A 19,688-nucleotide genomic window follows, 5' to 3' on the forward strand; every position below is an offset into this window, starting at 1 on the left:
TAGAATTGGTTGAAACAACTCCTAAAATGATGAGCTCGACCCCTAGAGGCAAGGGAATAGGTTGGCTTGCCTATATTATGTAATTTCTAAGTCATTTTCAGGGTTGGACTCTTGGGAAAAGCTTGGCACTCTATTGTACATTCTATCTCTGCATTTTTGGCTAAGGAAAGACTAGGGTTTTGCAGCACTGTTTGGGATCCATGTGGCTTTATGTTTTGATGGTGTGCTTCTCTGAGTAATTGTAAGTTTATCTAGTGTTATGTGTATCATTTTCTTGCTTCTTCTTCTGAATTTGAAACAAATGAGTGATTAAGGTGGAATCCATAATTGTTATGCTCTGCCTTTGAATTTGTTTAAATTTCCATGTTTTCATATGTTTAAGGAGAATTCTTGAGACTCTCTTGCTCTCCTTAGCTCCTCACCAGTCTGATCTATCCATCTCACTTGCTTTAAAGCATCAAAACGATTGCCTTCCTTGCCCCAATCAGAACTCTGCAGAAACTGTGCCTCATCCCCGAGCCCAAATTTGCCTTTCCCATTTTTTCAACAAAAACCCTCAAAAAAACCAAATCAAATCCCTGCACTTAATACCTAGCCTAAGATCAGTTGCAAATTTAGTCATCTCGAGCCTCATTGATTACCTTTTGCCGAGATTGACCCGGAGAGAGCCCTCTCCTGTCCTCGTAGGGCTAGCTACGAGGCTGAGTGTGGTTTGATGTGGACCTAGAACCTTGTCTTTTCAGCCTGAGACAAATCTAGGCTCTAACATTAGTGGCGACCATATTGGGGAAGAAAATGGTTTTCTTGTTGATGTCATCGGTTTTCTAAGCTACAGACGGAGCCTGAAGTTATGCCAGGTAACCTTCGAAATGATTTTGCTTTGCATTAGTGCAAGTAGATAAATGCTGCTTCAGTCAATCTCCCCAGTACATTTGAGAATTCTAAGCTTTGGATCATAAGTTTAGAATCTGACAGGCTGATCAAGTTGTTTTTGTTCCTTTGATTTCTTGAAAATAACACGTTGGCTTCAAAGAGATATACCAGAGCTAATCCAGATCCAAATCCTCCCCCTTTCTACGAGAATCCTAATCTGATTTCAAGAATTGTTCGTCAAGAGAGTTTTATCACTCCCGTGTTTAAATCTCGTTCATGTCCAGCAATTTTTGAGTATCTTGAAGAGCTTGATTTTGATGAAAAGTTTGAATTGTCATTATTTGAAACCAAATCCGAAAGTGCTCTTAGTTCTATAGTTCCAAATCCTGACTTTGCTGCAGCTCTTGAAGTTGAAAGAAATAATAAATCAATTGAGAATTTTATCTTGAGGCACCTTCAGAGAGAAATTCATGTTTCAAATATCACTGATTTCCTAGAAGCTGCATCTGTAACCCTCGGATCTTCCGTAATGGCATCCGCTTCGAAAATCCCTACCGAACCTCCCTTCATTCCCACCCTTCCCCCGCAGCCTAATATTGTTGATCAAAAGTCTGCTGTAAATTCACCTCCATCTACTCCTTCTACATCCAAAATTGCTTCACCTCCGCATACACCGCCTCATACACCTCACACATCAGCTCCTCCCACTCCTCCTACATCCCCCAGACCAAATCCACCAAGAGAAATGGCTGCTCGGTTTGCACCTCTTGCGCTGCCTCAAGTTTTGAATGACATGCCTGCAGATTATCAGAGCAAAATTCCTTTATTTGATGGCACGCCTCAGGGTATCACAGCTCAAAAACATGTCAAAAAAATGATGGACTTCTTCTATCTCCCGGATGTTTTTGATCTGGACATGGCTTATTAGTTAAGGGAGAGAGAACAGCTACCTTATAAGAGATGCAGAAAATTGCCGTTAGTGTTGAGGCAAATTTGAATGACAAGAGAGCTAGAATGAAAGCTGAAAAGAAAGTCTCAATAAAGGAAGAGTCCTCTACCTCATATAAGGTGCTATGCAAGGTAGAAAATATGATTGAAAGGTTGACACTTGATAAGCCTGAACCGCAGATTTGGAATCCTAATTTTCGTGGCCAGCAGCAGCCACAATTCAGGATCAAACAGTGTGAGCAGCGAGCACAAGAAACGACATCACAATAGCAGCAAGTAAAGACACCTCTTCAATAGAATTTTGTTGGCCCTGAATCTGATGATGAAGACCATGTAATAGGAGAAGAAAATAACTTCTTTACTCCTAATGATATGCCCACATTTATCACTGAAGATGATGAGTATGCAGAAAGTTCAGTTGTACAGCATGATGCAGATTTTATTTTGTCGAATGACTCAGCTCTTGAAGAGGAGTCAGATGAGTATCAAAGAGGGTATATGCATGCCTTGTCTGCCCAGCAGCATCAGTATTCATTAAGAAACATAAATGTCCCCATCAATTCAATCCAAACGAGAAAGGAAGGTCCAACATCTAAGAATGAGCCACCGATTGCACCAAATAAAGGCAAAGAAGTTGTCGATCCTATGCCTAACAAATCTCCATCAGCAAATGAACGAGTCAATCAGCCCATTGTACCAAAAGATAAAGCCGAGAAGAAAGAGGTTCCTACCAAAGAGGTAGAGAAGACTTCCACTTTTAGTTTAGAAAATGAAATTTCTAAATTGAAGGTATATATTCCCTTGACAGAGCTGATGAGGAATAGTGATTATAGAGGGCAGGTTTCCAAAATTTTGAATTTTGATCCAATGTCTGATATGGTGAGTGTGGAAGATGATAAACCTGAACTAATTTTTGGACCATCATTGAATGGTGAGTCTCCTGACAGTGATGTGCCTCCTTTTTATACCAGTTTGAGAGAGCATGAGTTTGTGTTGCATAATGTTATGTTCAATTCCGGCGCTTTCCACAATCTTATGCCAAAAGCTATCATGGAGAAGTTGGGTTTGGACATTACCAGGAAGTACCATGATCTCTACTCATTTGATTCTGTTGGGTCCCTATAATACTAGTGATTACCCCATTACTATTGTAGTTATACCCCTTATTTATATTGTTGTGCCCCTATTACCCCCATATTGTTATTTCTGTGCCCCATAGAATCCCTCTATTGTTATTTTTGTGGCTTTATATTATTATTGTTAGGTCGGCTGGATTATATTGTGACTCCTTAGACTCCTATATATGGAAAGGAGGTTTTGTCATTTGAATCATCCAAGAATTGTTCATTTATCTAATGTAAAGGAGGTTGCTCCCTAGAAGAGGCTGAATTCTAAGGCGTTGATCTATCTTTTCTTGAGCTGGTTTCATAACATTTGGTATCAGAGCTTTGAATTCTAGGGTTTCGCTACTCCAAACAGGTCATCGTGGCATTTTCGCTATAACTTTTTTTTCTGTGATGTTTCAGAAGTCGCTGAAAAAACCCATTTGAGAATAAATCGTGCTAAACCTTGGGTCCGAATTTCAGAGCTTTTCGTGCGATATTTATGGAGATATGATCTGAGAAAGTTGGTCTTTTTGCAGACTCCTGAATTACATTCAAAACAGGTGACTTGGGGAAAATCGTCATAACTTTCTCTCTAGGAATCAGATTGAAATTTCGTAAGAAGGTACAGAAAGAGGACGGACTGTAGTTTCTTGCAGGAATTTTTCAGATCCATAGGTTGAAACAGTGACTCGTGGCATGTCGTACAAGTTTGCTCTACTAAACTAGTCTATAATCAAGTCACTGTGGGAGACTTCACATAACTCTTCCTTGGAGAAACCAATTTGGGTCAGACTTGTGGCATCAGAAAGAGGACATAGAAGGCTACCACAGGTTGCAATTTCAAAACTAGATGATCCAAAATTACAGAGATACATAAAATTCAATATCAAGCTTCTACAAAGTGAAAAAAAGGTGTGTAGTTTTTTTTATTTTTGCGTAAGCTTGGTTTGAAGGAATTCAAAGGGCATAGTAAAGAATTATTATCGGTAACTGATGCCCCGAGGAAATAAAATTCAAACACCTAGTAAGGAACCTGAAGCTCTAGCATGACTCATGAAGAAGAAGAAGAAATGCTACATGATATATCAAAATTACAAGAACAAGTGCAACAAATGTCACGCTCACAAAAGCTAACAGAAGCTAAGATAAATGGCGTGGAATCTAAGATAAATGGCGTGGAATCTAAGATAAAGGGCATGGAAGCTAAGATGGATGATTTGAAGATAGATATGAAGACAGACATGGCAGACTTGAAGACAGATTTGACAAATTTTCTACAAGAAATACATACTAAGGGTGAAAAGGTTGTAAAGGAAACTCATGATGTGAACCAAAGAAATGTTAATCATGATTCCATAGACTCTAATGTTGGATCGAAGACCCACCATATTCCAAATTTCGATATGAGGAAGTTTGATGGCAAGGATCCCGCCACATGGATATTACAGATGGAGCAGTTCTTCGATTTCAATAATGTGCAAAACACACAAAAGGTACGTATAGCAACTGTATATTTGGAACCAAATCAGTTTGTATGGTATCAATGGCTTTGTTCTCGTAAACAATTTATCACTTGGGCAATTTTTATGGAAGAATTGATAGCACATTATGAGGATACAAAAAGCAACACTTTTTTTAGCCAATTGATAAGTCTCAAACAAAAGGGTTCAATAATGGAGCACATTGAGGAGTTCCAAAAATTGAACATAAGGGTAAAATATATTCCAGAGGAGCATAGAATTGATGTGTTCATAGGGTCTTTAAAGGATAATATCCAACATGATGTTCGCCTTTGGGAACCTGATTCATTAGAGAAGGCATTCAGGTTAGCAAGAAAAATGGAAAGCAAAATTATGGCAACCAGGAAGCATACCACTCACAACTATAAAGATGGAAGTGTTGTTGCCCCTAGTATTCCACAACCTATAAGGTTGACACCACAAAAATTGGAAGAAAAAATAGCAAAAGGGATTTGTTACAGTTGTGATAGCAAATACACTAAAAGTCATAAGTGTGCTGAGAAGAAATTATTCTACATAGATTGTGAAGAGGAAGAAGAAAAGGAGCAAGAAAGGTCAAAAGAAGAGGATATACTCCAAGAAAAAAGCCTAGATGAAGAACAAATAAATCCGACCATATCTTGTAATGCATTGGCGGGAATTACCACTCCTCAAACCATCAAGATAGAAGGACAAATCAAGAAGAAAAAGGTAATAGTGTTGATTGATTCAGGAAGCACCCATAATTTTATTCATTGTAGGGTAGCAAAAGAATTGAATTGCTTCCTATATCCAGCACCAGAGTGTCAAGTGATGATTGCAAATGGAGGAACAATAAATTGCTCTGGAAAGTGCCATAATATCAAGCTATCCATGGGAGAATATGTATTGACTAGCCCAATGCTTTCCATTCCAATGGGAGGTGCTGATGTTGTACTAGGAGTCCAATGGCTACAATCCTTGGGTACAATAGCTTTTAATTTTCAAGAACTTTTCATCAAATTTTCTACGGAAGGAAAGGAAGTTGAATTAAGGGGTATTGCAGGGAAACTAGGAAAGATAATCAGCTCTAATGGTATGACAAAGCTTCTAAAAAAGGAGCAAAGAGGTGTAATTGCACAATTATGTTCGCTAGATGTTTCCACATCGGAATCATCTATTTCTCCATATCTCCAAAAAGTCTTGGACAATCATTTCAAGGTATTTGAGACTCCCAAAGGTCTCCCACCTATGCATGATCATGATCATGCTATTCATCTGATTCCAGGAAGTGTTCCTCCAAACATCAGGCCTTACAGATATCTCTATGTCCAAAAAAGTGAAATTGAACGTATGGTTGCAGAAATGCTAGAGGCTGGTATAATTCAACCGAGCCAAAGTTCTTTCTCTGCTCCAGTAGTATTGGTGCACAAGAAGGATGGATCATGGCGCATGTGTCCGGATTATAGGGAGCTCAACAAGCTCACTATTAAAGATAAGTTCACCATTCCTGTCATTGATGAATTACTGGATGAATTGCATGGATCAATTTACTTCACCAAGTTGGATCTTCGTTCGGGATATCATCAAATCAGAATGAAGATTGAAGACATTCCGAAAACGGAATTTAGAACTCATGAGGGTCATTATGAATTTTTGGTCATGCCTTTTGGCCTTACCAATGCACCTTCAACATTTCAAAGTTTGATGAATTCAATTTTCAAACCATTCCTTAGAAAATTTGTGTTAGTATTTTTTGATGATATACTAATCTAGAGCAAGTCTTGGAATGATCATGTTGAACATGTTGACAAGGTGCTACAACTATTGGAGGAGAAACAATTATATGCAAAAAGATCCAAATGTTTCTTTGGAGTGCAGGAGGTGGAATATTTGGGTCATATTGTATCTCATGAAGGAGTTAAGGTAGACCCTAGCAAAATTAAAGCCATTAAGGAATGGAAAGTCCCCACATCCATAAAGCATCTGCGAGGATTTCTTGGGTTGACAGGGTATTATCGCAAGTTTGTTAAGAATTATGGGAGAATAGTAGCACCTCTAACAACATTATTGAAGAAAGATGCATTTTCATGGACTCCAGAAGCAACAAAGGCCTTTGAACATCTTAAAGAGGCAATGTGCCAAGCACCGGTCTTAGCTACACCGGACTTCACAAAAACCTTTATTGTGGAATGTGATGCTTCAGGAAATGGAATTGGTGCTGTTATAATGCAAGATGAAAGACCCATTACTTTTGAAAGTCATCCAATCAAGGGAAAGTTTTTAAGCAAAGCTATTTATGAGAAGGAAATGTTGGCAATACTCCATGCACTTAAGAAATGGCGACCCTACCTAATGGGAAGACACTTCAAGGTAAAAACGGATCATGATAGCCTTAAATACTTTTTAGAACAAAGATTATCCTCTGAAGAGCAACAAAAGTGGGTCACAAAGATGTTGGGTTATGACTTTGAAATCATCTACAAAAAAGGGAAGCAAAATGTGGTGGCAGATGCACTCTCAAGAAAGGATGAGGATGTGGAAGCATTGTTGTGTGCCATTTCTATTATCCAACCAGATTGGATAAACGAAGCAAGGGAGGAATGGAAGAATGACGAAGAAGTGTGGGCACTTATTCGAAAGCTACAACAAGATTCCAGTACGTCTAATACATTTAGCTGGCAAAATGATTCGTTATGGTACAAAGATCGCTTATACCTTTGTAAGAATTCCCAGTTAAAACAAAAGATTCTTATGGAATTGCACACTTCTCCCTTAGGAGGGCACTCAGGATTTTTAAAAACTTACCACAGGGTTAAGAAGGAATTTTTTTGGGATGGCCTTAAATTAGATATTCAAAAGTTTGTGGCAGAATGTTTGGTTTGCCAACAAAATAAAGTTGAAACAATTAAGACACCGGGTATATTACAACCTTTATCCATTCCAAGCCAACGTTGGGAGGAGGTTTCAATGGATTTTATCACAGGTTTACCCAAGTCTGAGGGAAAGAGTGTCATCATGGTGGTAGTTGACAGACTTACCAAGTATGCACACTTTTGTGCATTATCACATCCATTTAAAGCCAGTACAGTTTCTACTGCATTTATGGAAACAATTCAAAAGCTACATGGAAACCCAAAGATTATTGTAAGTGACAGAGATCCTATTTTCACTGGAAATTTTTGGACAGAATTATTTTCTTGTCTTGGTACTCAATTAGCTCATAGCTCATCTTATCATCCTCAATCTGATGGGCAAACTGAGATAGTAAACAAATGTTTGGAAGGATATCTTCGTTGCTTTGTATGACACAATGGGTCAAATGGTTGCCTCTGGCTGAATGGTGGTATAACACTTCCTTCCATACAGCAACAAAAATGACCCCATTTATGGCACTTTATGGGTATCGACCACCATCCATCACATCATATTTAAGAGAAATTCTAAGGTTCAGGCAGTGGAACATCACATCGAACATTAACAACAAGTCCTCCAACTCTTAAAGGATAATCTCGTGTTGGCACAAAATAGAATGAAACAACAAGAAGATCAACATCGCAGTGAAAGAAGTTTTGATGTAGGTGATTGGGTATTCCTTCGGCTACAACCATATAAGCAAATGTCCCTAAAGCAAGCTAAGAAGGATAATAATTATCATCAAAGTATTATGGTCCGTACAAGGTGTTGCAAAAGATTGGTACTATGGCATACAAATTGGAGCTTCCTGCAGCTTCTCGATTGCACCCAGTTTTCCATGTTTCATGTTTAAAGAAGGTTATAGGCAACAAGCTCCCAGTTCAAACAATATTGCCATAACTTGACGAGGAAGGAAAAATTATATTGGAACCGGAAGCAGTCATAGAAACAAGAACTCAACAGCTATGAAATCGATCAATTTTAGAGTATCTTATCAAGTGGAAGAACTTATCCGCTGAAGATTCCACATGGGAGGATGAGAATTTTATGTAGAAGTATCCAGAACTACGCAAGCGTTGAGGACAACACTTTTTGAAGGAGATGGGCATGTTGGGTCCCTATAATACTAGTGATTACCCCATTACTATTGTAGTTATACCCCTTATTTATATTGTTGTGCCCCTATTACCCCCATATTGTTATTTCTATGCCCCATAGAATCCCTCTATTGTTATTTTTGTGGCTTTATATTATTATTGTTAGGTCGGCTGGATTATATTGTGACTCCTTAGACTCCTATATATAGAAAGGAGGTTTTGTCATTTGAATCATCCAAGAATTGTTCATTTATGTAATGTAAAGGAGGTTGCCCCCTCGAAGAGGCTGAATTCTAAGGCGTTGATCTATCTTTTCTTGAGCTGGTTTCATAACAGATTCTAGCAGGGTGAGATGTATTGGGCTTATTAAAGACTTGGTGGTCAGTTTGGATCAGATTCTGGCTAAGAATATTTTGATGGATGTTGTTGTGGCAGACATTCCTCCCCGATTTGGTATGCTTCTTTCAAGGTCTTGGGGAGCAAATATCAAAGGAACTATGCAGCTTGATTTCTCCTATGCAACGATTCCAATGTTTGGCCAAATGAGAAAATTTTATTGTGAGCAGAAAATGAAATACATGATTACAAGCAAGGAGAAACCAATTAATCATCCAATTAATTATGTACATACAGATCTAGAGTCTTTTGTTTTGTATTCAGATAGTTTCAATGATATTAATAGTTAGTTAGTTGTAGCAGATGATATTCCAGAAATAGCAAATAATTTCAGAGAAGTTTTGAAGAGAGAAGGACAAGAACATGGAAATACCATTCAGCAATCAGAAAAAGATGATGGACAGCAAGCAGAAAAAACAAAGGAAAAAGAGTTTCAACACTTAGAAGAAGAGGAAGATGGCCTGTGGACCATGGATTTCGATGGCGCAGTGGGAAATGATGGTGATGGAATTGGAATTTGGGCATGCAGTCCTTTTTCTACTCCAAACAAAGTGCCGAGTAATGTGCGGGTATGTTCTTATAAACTTGCTTTTGATTTCTCAAACAATGAAGCTGAGTATGAGGCTTTGATTGCTGGCCTAAAGATCCTAAGAAAGCTAAATGCTAAGAGGATTGCTGTATATGGCAACTCTGAATTGGTGATTAAGCAAGTTAAAGGCAAATATCAAGCAAAGCATCCTCGGATGCGGGCATACCGGAATGTTGTTCTAGACATTTTGAAGCTGTTTTCAGATTACACTTTAACGTGTGTGCCTCGTATTCAAAATAGTATTGCTGATGCACTTGCTAAGGCAGTAAGTAATTTGAAGATTCCTATGAACTCAAGCAATAAATTTGAAATCCATGTGAAGCATCGTCCAACTGTCTCAGACAATCAACGATATTGGCAAGTTTTCCAAGATGATGAGAAGATCAATGATTTTCTGCAAAACAAAGGTAAATTCAAAGATACCTCAATTGATGCACAACATGATGAGGGAAAAGATGATGTGTAGATCAATCAAATGGAAGTGTTGCAGCTCAAGGATAATGTGATTCCTAAAGGCTTGATACCTTTAGAAGAACTCTTTGATCCTGATGACGTAGCCTGCAAACCAACATTGCAGCCAACAGAGAAGGGAGTTGAAGACGTGAATATTGGAACAATCGAGCATCTGAATATGGTAAAGCTGTCCAAAGCATTGCCACCGAGGTAAAGGCCAAATATATCAGTTTCTTTTCATCTTTTGCCGATGTGTTTGCTTGGGACTATTCTGATTTGAAGACATATGATACCAATATAATTCAGCACACTATTCCTATTAAGCCTAATCAAAAACCTTTTAGACAGAAGTTAAGAAGGCTTAATCCAAAATTGTTGCCATCAATTGAGAAGGAGATAAATAGGTTGTACAAATTAGGAATCATTGTTCCCATAAGTTTTTTTGATTGGATATCTAATTTGGTGCTCGTTCGAAAGAATACCGGTGAGATTCGTTTTTGCATTGATTTTCGGAATCTCAACAAAGTTTCATTGAATGATAATTATCCGCTGCCAAAAATGGATCACATACTTCAGCGAGTAGTTGGAGCATCTCGCATGTCACTACTCGATGGTTGTTCTGGATATAACCAAATTTTACTCCATCAAGATGACCGAGACAAAACAGCGTTAACCACTCTATGGGGAACATTTCATTATGCAAAAATGCCTTTCGGTTTGAAGAACGTGGGTGCCATTTTTCAGTGGGCAATGGACTTGGCTTTCGCAAATGAGAAGGATGTCTTCTTGGTTGTGTACCTTGATGATTTGACCATGTTTTCCAAATCATATGAAGAACACTTGTATCATTTGAAAATTGTCTTTGAAAAGTGTAGAAAATATGGTGTATCGTTGAATCCAAAGAAGAGCTTGTTTGGCATGGATGAAGGCAAACTACTTGGGCACATTATCTCAAAGGATGGAATCTGTATTGATCCAGCATGTGTGGAAGCAATTCAGCAAATTGACCTGCCCTAGAATAAAAACAAGATTCAATCGTTTAATGGTAAGATGAATTTTCTGCGCCACTTTGTTCCTAATCTTGCTAAACATCTTAGGGATATTACAAGCATGCTTAAGAAGGATAGCCAAGTGTCATGGACGGAAGAGGCTGTAAAATCTTTCAATTTAGTAAAATTGGCTCTTTCTTCAGCTCTGGTTCTAATCAGCCCGGATTATACTCAGGATTTTATATTGTTTTCATTTGCTTCGGAGCATACTATGGTAGTTGTATTAATGCAGAAAAAATATGAGCATGAGAGACCTATTGATTTTTTCAGCCGGACTATAAGAGATGCTGCGTTGAAATACAACATTATTGAGAAGCAAGCCCTTGCACTTGTTAAAGCACTGAAATATTTCCGTGTGTACATTTTGCATTCCCATATTTTAGCTTATGTTCCTAATGCTGCTGTCAAAGATGTTTTGGTCCAGACAGATCCTGAAGGAAGACGTGGCAAGTGGATAGCAGCCTTGCTGGAGTATGATGTGGAGATAAGGCCCACAAAGCTTGTTAAAGGTCAGGGATTGGCAAAGTTGATGGCTGAATCAAATCTGCATGTCTTAGACATAAATCTGATCGCTACTATGTCCAATGAAAATGAGGAAAGTTCGTCACTTCAGGTATCAGAAATGTTTGTTCTTTCTCCATGGTATTCAGATATCATATATGTCCTTCATAATTTGTCTGCGCTGCCTGGTGTGGCTAAAAACAAAGCTAGAAATCTTAAGTTAAAGGCTGCTAAGTTTTGTATTTTGAATTCTGCACTTTATTTGAAAGATCTCGGTGGCATTTTGTTAAATTGTTTGGTGGAGGAAGAAGCGAAGCAGGTCATGGAGGATTTCCATAAAGGAGATTGTGGCGGTCACCTTTTTTGGAAAACAACGGCAAACAAAATTCTGAGAGCTGGATACTATTGGCCAACATTATTTTCTGATGTGTTTAAGGTTGTCAAGAGTTGTCATAACTGCCAGCTTTTTGAGGGAAAATAGAAATTACAGCCTTTGCCGCTTAAACCCATCGAGGTGAGTGCCCCTTTTTAGCAGTGGGGGTTGGATTTCATTGGTGAAATTCATCCTTCTTCTTCAGGTCAGCATAGATGGATCCTCACGGTGACAGATTACTTCACGAAGTGGATCGAAGCAATTCCCACTAGGAAAGCTACGGATGCGGTAATAATTTCATTTCTTGAAAATAATATTTTGTCTCTTTTTGGTTGCCTGAATAAGTTAATCACTGATAACGCAGCAGCGTTCAAGTCAAAAAGTATGGTTGAGTTTTGTAGTAAATATCATATTACTTTGGGCCACTCAACCGCCTATCATCCACAAGGCAATGGATTGGCAGAATCTTCTAACAAATCTTTGGTTAATATCATTAAGAAGATGTTGGAAATAAACAAGAAGAGTTGGCATAAGAAGCTGGTCCATGCACTTTGGGCAGATCGTGTGAGTCAAAAGAAATCCATTGGTATGTCCCCCTTTGAGTTAGTTTATGGAGTTGATACAGTGTTCCCTACCTCTCTTGCAGCTCCGGTAGTCAAACTTCTTTAGGAGGCTGGTAGTGAAGAGGATCCAATGCAGAGAAGACTAAATCAAATGATCCACTTGCAGCAGATGCGGGAGGATGTTTTTCAAAACACATTCAAGTTGCAGGAGAGAATTAAAAAGATATATGATAGAAAAGCAAAGGTGGACACATTTCAGTTGGATGATGTGGTTTTAAAGTGGGATGCAAGGAATGAGGAAAAGGGCAAGCACGGTAAGTTTGACAATCTCTGGAAAGGTCCTTTTAAGATTGCAACATATCGGGGTCAGAATGCCTTTCTTTTGAAGGAGATGAATAGGGAAGATTGTCCAGGAGGGCCGGTCAATGGTCGAATGCTCAAGTGGTACCTTTTCTGAGTTATTTCTGCTGTCATCATTGTCATTGTAAATACCATTTTATTTCAGTTTCATTGCAAGTGTATGCTGTGATCTTTTCTTCAGTTTGGGGCCCGAAGTGAAGGCTATAATTCTGAAGAAATATTTCAGTTTTGAGTTCAGTTTGTCGAGTCAGTTTTTAGTCATTTTAGTGTCATTATCGAGTCATTTTCAGTCAAGTTCCGGTCAAATAAATTGAGTCAAAAGTCTTATATTGTTTGTCGAAATAATGATTCCATAGCCCAATGGATGAAGGCACTGTCTAGCTCTTCCAGAGATCTGTCGTTCTTGGCACCTCCAAGGAGCTACCATCCCCATTGGAGCCAATGTTAGAAACGGTCTAGTCATCCCTCCGTCAGAGATAAAAACTCTTTTTGCATTTCATGTTTAGGTGTCCCATCTCGCTCGATCAGTTGCATTTCATTAGGAGCATGCCATAAATCTGACAGAAGGGCTTTTTTCATTCATCCCCCTCATCCTTTGCACTGCTGGCTCAGGTCTGTCCATCAAAATCAAGTTTTAAAAGCTATTTGCAGTCCTGTTTCAGTTTCTAGGTCATAACAGTCATTTTAGTCATTAGGTCTAGGGTTAGTCAATTTAGGCTTCAACAAAGGTTAATAAAGCCAACAGGCCAGAGGGAGGTTCTTGATAAGTTGTTATTTCAGCTATTATTTCAAAGATTTTTATCATCATATGGATGGATAATGACTTTTCTTCAAAACTCTGTTTTGAAGACAAGTCGACATTTCGTTTTTTGTAATAATTTTCCAAAATTTTCAGTTCTTGAATTCTCCAGGCGCAGCCCTGGTCTCCTTTGCCAAATCCCATGTCAGTTATTCCTGCAAAAATTTGCCAAGAAATTCATCATTTCAAACCAAAAAATCAAGGAGGAAACAAAAAATTCAGAGTTCTATTAATTGTCAAAAAGTGCCAAATTCAAAACATTACAAAATGGGTTTTGAAGAACCAAAAATCAAGCCAATGTCTTTATAAGGTTTTTCTATGAAGATGAGTGTCATTCTGCATGCCAAGGTTGGAGAAAATCATTTCAAAGCAAAGTGGGTGAGAAGTGTGTGTTTTGGAGAGAAATCGTTTGCAACTAACGAGCGCAGCGCACAGAACAGGTGGCGCGGCGCACTGGAAGCGTGCGACGCACTGGGAGTTTCTGCCCAGTGTTATTTTGAACGGGCGCGGTGCACAGGAAGCACGCGGCGCACTGGGCTCTTGGCGTGGCGCATACAATCCAAAGCCCGATATTGCATGAAACTTCACCAATTTGCTCATACCTTGCGTGAATTTTCCAGGTAGACCTTTCTTCTTGATGTTGCCTCAAATTTTATGATAAGAGATGGTGGTTTAGGGGTGATAAAGGTTGAAACAAAAATTCAAACCCTCTTTCTATAAACATAAACAAACTTGCTACCAGAGTTTCAGAACTCACTGTTTTGCCACCAAAGTTATTTCTCCTTCCCATTGTTCCCTTGTCTTCACCACTCCCTACTTCCCTATCACCTAAATTCATTATTCCCTTCTCCTACATGCTCTATCCCAAATCCTCCAACCACACACCTCAAAACCTATACAATAAGCCCAAACCCTAAACCCTATTCTTATACATCAATCCCTCAAACCTTCTCCCATATTTCCCTATTAAATTTCTCCCAATAATTCCCATTCCTCACTATTGTTTCCCCTTCCTAACAGTCCCTGTTGCATTGGTTTTTTCCTTTTGGTGGTAGACTTTGCTGGTAGACTTTGCACCCTAAAGAGCAGTTAAAATAGTCTTCATATACAGCAGCATCTTTTCTTCAAGGTATTTTGTACAACAGTCATGGCATCTGAGCATTCATCGGACTATGAGGTAGAAACCCAAAGTGACTCTCCCTTGGAAGAACAGGCACCCCAGAGGCCTCATAAAAGTGGCAGACATGTTAGGGAGGAACCAATCACCCTCACAGAATTGCAGGCCTACCCTCTTGCTATGCAGTGTTTTCAGCATCAGTCATGCTATGAGTTTTGTCAAAAGGTGGCTAGTGTCCAATTTCATCATGAGCTGGCTCATCTTTTTGTGTTGTACTTGCACGGAGATCAAGCTATCTTGGCTGGTGTCACCTTCACACTTACACCAGAATTTGTCTCATTAGCAACCGGTATACCGAACATTGGTGAACCATGGCACAAGAAACAGAAGGTTGACCGGCAGCATTATGAGCCATACATCAAAACCAGTTTCTTGAGGCAGCTGAAGAGAGTGTTCCCATTCCGGTATCTGAAAGATGAATATGCTCTGCTAATGAGATTGATCATGAAATATTTCAGCTGTGAGGGACGGTTCTCTCGTCTTTATGCTTATCACATCAGGTTGCTCATGCATCTCACTAGGGTACGGATGATGAACATTCTGTATTTCATTTGCCGGAACATAGAGAGGGTGACCACCTTTATACAACATAAAACCCCTTAGCAGCGACTTAACAGTGTCTATCATTTTTCTCTTATTAAGATTTTGGTGGTTCATCAGCTTGGATTGCAGGGCATCACTTGGGATGATTTCATCTCTCGTGACTTCTTCAGAGCTTCGCGGGGATTATTAGAGGTTAAGCATGAAGGTGAACCTTCTCATCAGTATGAGCACCATGAGACTGCTAGTGTACTGGTTTTCATCACATATCAGAGAGGCACCAGACATTTGTTTGCAACGGCAAAGCGAGTGTTATCTCCACCCGGGGTGGAAGGGGCCTCGCTTCCTCCATCAGCATCATAGGTACAGGACAAAGGCAAGAGCCCAATGCAGGATGAGGGGCCTTCAGGTGAGCCATCAGGTGAACAAGAGACCGACTTCATTCTCATTCATGATGATGATACAGATACGGGTCCACAAAGCGCTAAACTTAGAGAGATCATCCAGGAGCAGCAGACAGAGATCGAGGCCTTATCCCTTGAATTGGAGAGGGTTAAGTGGACCATGAAATACTTGGAGCAGAGGAACAAGCAGCTTGAACATCAGCAGGCAATCATAGAGCTACAAAACATTCGTGAGAATCGCCAAACTGCGCAAAGGAGAAGAATTGAGCTCACGTTATTGGAGCAAGAGATTAATGAGGATCGGGAGGCCAATCTCGAGAGAGTTAACATGCACTTAGAGAGGCTGTTGGACAAGACCGACAAGGACCATGCATTGCTGAGACACATGGTTTTCCACTACATGGTGCGAAACAAGGTGTGCAAGGCCCTAATCAGAAATTTGAAGGCGAAATTGAGGAAGGCAATCAAGAAGCAAAAGAGGCAAAGGGAGCTCAATTGTCTTTAGATATTAGCCAAAGCCTCTTTAGCCCAGCATAACACTTAATGAAGAAGCTCCAGCCCAAATTTCAAGGAATTTGGGGCATTTTTGGCATTTTTGTAAATTTTTGTGCAAAAAACAGGGTTTTGCTCCCTGTGCGCTATGCCACATGGCGCGCGCTTACGATAGGAGGCTCCAAATGAAAAAAAGTTTATATTTTTGGATTTTTCATGAAAAATCATGACTTTTGGTGCATGGCCAAGAAGTTTGGGCAAGTTTTGAGTCCTCAGGAGGTCAAAAACACCCTAAAAATGACCTCTCTGCCCCTAATTTCACACACAGGAAGCAGTCTTGGGAGATTGAGATTTTGGAGGGGCAAATGGGCACAAAATTCAGAAATTCCACTTGGGTAGGAAAGTAGACAGGCAGGGATTTCCAACAGAACACTTGGGCTCAATTTGGACTTCAGCAAGTGCCTCAAATCAGCAGCAAAGTGGCGCGATGCATACAAAAATTAGCGCGGCGCACAGAGGTTTTTGGCCCAATTTTTCACCTTCCAGCTCAGAAATTTGGCCAGTTTGACTAGTTTTGCTTTGTAATGTTATTTTTGACTTATCTTGATGTAATTGGGTGAACATGATGTTATTTTGGCACTTAGTTACTTGTTCTAGAGGATTCATTCTCCAAAAAGTGAAATTTAATGAATGAATCAGTTTCCTACCTTATAGAGGCAAGTTGTTTTGACTACCTAGATTTTAGTGCTTTGTTTAGAATTGGTTGAAACAGCTCCTAGAATGATGAGCTCGACCCCTAGAGGCAAGGGAATAGGTTGGCTTGCCTATATTATGTAATTTCTAAGTCATTTTCAGGGTTGGACTCTTGGGAAAATCTTGGCACTCTATTGTACATTCTATCTCTGCATTTTTGGCTAAGGAAAAACCAGGGTTTTGCAGCACTGTTTGGGATCCATGTGGCTTTATGTTTTGATGGTGTGCTTCTCTGAGTAATTGTAAGTTTATCTAGTGTTATGTGTATCATTTTCTTGCTTCTTCTTCTGAATTTGAAACAAATGAGTGATTAAGGTGGAATCCATAATTGTTATGCTCTGCCTTTGAATTTGTTTAAATTTCCATGTTTTCATCTGTTTAAGGAGAATTCTTGAAACTCTCTTGTTCTCCTTAGCTCCTCACTAGTCTGATCTATCCATCTCACTTGCTTTAAAGCATCAAAACGATTGCCTTCCTTGCCCCAATCAGAACTCTGCAGAAACTATGCCTCATCCCCGAGCCCAATTTTGCCTTTCCCATTTTTTCAACAAAAACCCTCAAAAAAACCAAATCAAATCCTTGCACTTAATACCTAGCCTAAGATCGGTTGCAAATTTAGTCATCTCGAGCCTCATTGATTACCTTTTGCCGAGATTGACCCGGAGAGAGCCCTCTCCTATCCTCGTAGGGCTAGCTACGAGGCTGAGCGTGGTTTGATGTGGACCTAGAACCTTGTCTTTTCAACCTAAGACAAATCTAGGCTCTAATAGGTGGAATCATGGAATGATGGAATGCCTCTCATCTTCCTCACCATCTATTATATAGAGCAAACATTGGAAGGGGAACCACATGCACACACTCCATGTGTCAACATGCAACTTTACTGCTTTCTTGTTTTATTCTTTTGTTTTTACTTTTTGATAGCTTTACTGATTTTTACTGCTTTCTTCTTTTATTCTTATATATATTTATTTAGAGCATGTAATTAATTTATTAATTTATTATTATTTATTATTTTTTTATTATTACTATTTTTTTAATTTATTGTTTATTATTTATTTAATATTTATTATTAAGGGACATTACAGTTCCATCTCTATTCTAAATATGCATCTTTTTATGAATATACATAAGATCCCAAGTATCATAAGGTATTTACATTAGAACATATATCAACAAAATGTTTTAACTAAAACCAATAAACCCATCCTTAGTTTCCACCATCAAGAACATCCAAAACTAGGATTTTCATTCCTCTGCAAGCAAAGAGGCTTCTTCTTATCAGGAACCACACTAGGAGCAACACCTCCAAGAGAAAGATGAGAACTAACAACCATATAATTCTCTAGAGTTGTAACTTGAGTGCTGAGTGTAATAACTTCCTCATGGATTTCATTCAAAGAAATTTCCAGACTACTCAGAAGTCAGAGGAACATAGCTTCTAATACAAGTTGTGAAGACTAGTATTGCCTCTCATCCATGTCATCCTGTTGTTTCCTAGAAACTTTGGCAACACCTCAACCAAATCCAAAAATTTAAGAAACAAAGAAGTTCCAACATCAATTCTTTTTGGAAGATAATGAGGTTGTGCCATTTCAAGAAAGGACCATTGAACCCGACTTGCAAAATAACCAACAAGATTAACCCACACACCAAGACCAACAAGGTAAGGATTCCAAATAATTTTCTAGAGTTCCACATAATCTATTATATAACTGAGACTGAAACACTGCCATGAGCCATACTGAGGAAAATTGTCATATCCAACCAAAAATCCTCTGGAGGATGATGAATAGCTTGATGATTGAAAATGCAGGGTGATGAAATTAACTCCAGCCCGCTTTTCAGAGAAAGAAAATCCATATCCATATTGAATTCCAGTCGCTCCCACCAAATAAGAATTAAATTTTTATACTTCATTTTACAGATGAGAGGAAATATTTCGAGACACATAATAAGGTGCATGGGACACCTAGAGGAAAATTTTGAAGACCTACATCAGAAATTAATAAATATCTAGATCCAAATACCACTTATCCTTTTAACAAGAGCCATAGACCATTTAGAGCAAGAGGAAGATGTCCCATCCCCACTTTGAAACAAATTTCCATATGTATAAAAATTTGAATGAAAGTGAATACGCCTCGGGACTTTCGTCATAACTATGGTATATAGATGATTTTGAAATTTCGTTGATCCAAATATAATCTTCTTTGGCCCAACACGAAGCCTTTATTTTCCAAAATATCTGCCACTGAATTCAAATGTATGCAAACATGGAAAAAGATCCATATGCTCGAATTGAGAGGCAATTAATAGAATCCTTTGGAGAATAAGAGGGAAAATAAAGCTCAACTCCATCGTAACCTTGACCACCTAAAGAATTATAATCATTGAATCAATAAAGACTAGAATAATGTTAAAATTGATTTCCAAAGACGTTTCAAGACCCTTCCATAGAGCAAGAAACTACACTTGGTTTTTTGTCACATGACCGAGACCCCATGCAAATTGTGCCACAATTTTTTCATTGGGTTGAATAATGCCCCTCTTACTCTTTCCTCCCCCATAAAGGATCATGATTACTAAAATAATAAATATGATGCATTATGTAGGATAGTTGAATTCCATAATGATTAGTTATGCTACACTAGAAGCATCAACATTCTCCACCATGGCAACCATTCCAATTTTACTCGGAAACCTTTTTATTATCTTTAAAAAAAAAATAAACATAAAAGGTTATTTACATAGCTTAAGTAATATATTTCCTTTAATATGAGGTATATAATGTCATTTCCCATTCCTTTTAGCCTTAGAA

Source organism: Pinus tabuliformis, chromosome 7 (genome assembly GCF_031772625.1).
Source record: "Pinus tabuliformis cultivar Carrire ecotype Pingquan chromosome 7, CPIR1, whole genome shotgun sequence".
Lineage (NCBI taxonomy): Eukaryota > Viridiplantae > Streptophyta > Pinopsida > Pinales > Pinaceae > Pinus > Pinus tabuliformis.